Source organism: Penaeus monodon, chromosome 30 (assembly GCF_015228065.2).
Source record: "Penaeus monodon isolate SGIC_2016 chromosome 30, NSTDA_Pmon_1, whole genome shotgun sequence".
Classification (NCBI taxonomy): Eukaryota; Metazoa; Arthropoda; class Malacostraca; order Decapoda; family Penaeidae; genus Penaeus; species Penaeus monodon.
The window spans coordinates 2,609,778-2,610,033 of NC_051415.1; the positions used below are offsets into that span (position 1 = coordinate 2,609,778).

The following is a 256-nucleotide window of genomic DNA, read 5'->3' on the forward strand; positions in this document are numbered from 1 at the left end:
ATCGCCCTTCGCCCACGGAGTCCCCCTTCGAATCCTCCTGCACGTTGGCTATCTGCGTCCGAGGGCGAGGCTTCCGGTCCGGCTCGTCTTCGGCCTTATCACGGCGAAACAAGAGGGGGGGGGGCTTGGGGGGGGGCGTCTACACCGCCTTCGTTTTGGAGATAGAAAGGGGAAGAAAGAAGACAAGAAAATGGTTACGATGGAGAGAGACTAAAAAGAAGAAAGAAGTAACGAAAAGGGTTATGAAGGAGAGACT

General features: G+C 55.1%; 1 protein-coding gene across 1 annotated transcript in view; it reads right to left on the minus strand.

The window, feature by feature from the left end:
• LOC119592453 (neuronal PAS domain-containing protein 4-like) overlaps positions 1-256 on the minus strand; it is a gene marked incomplete at its 3' end in the record, with an annotated part of 98,034 nt that overhangs the window by 64,714 nt on the left and 33,064 nt on the right.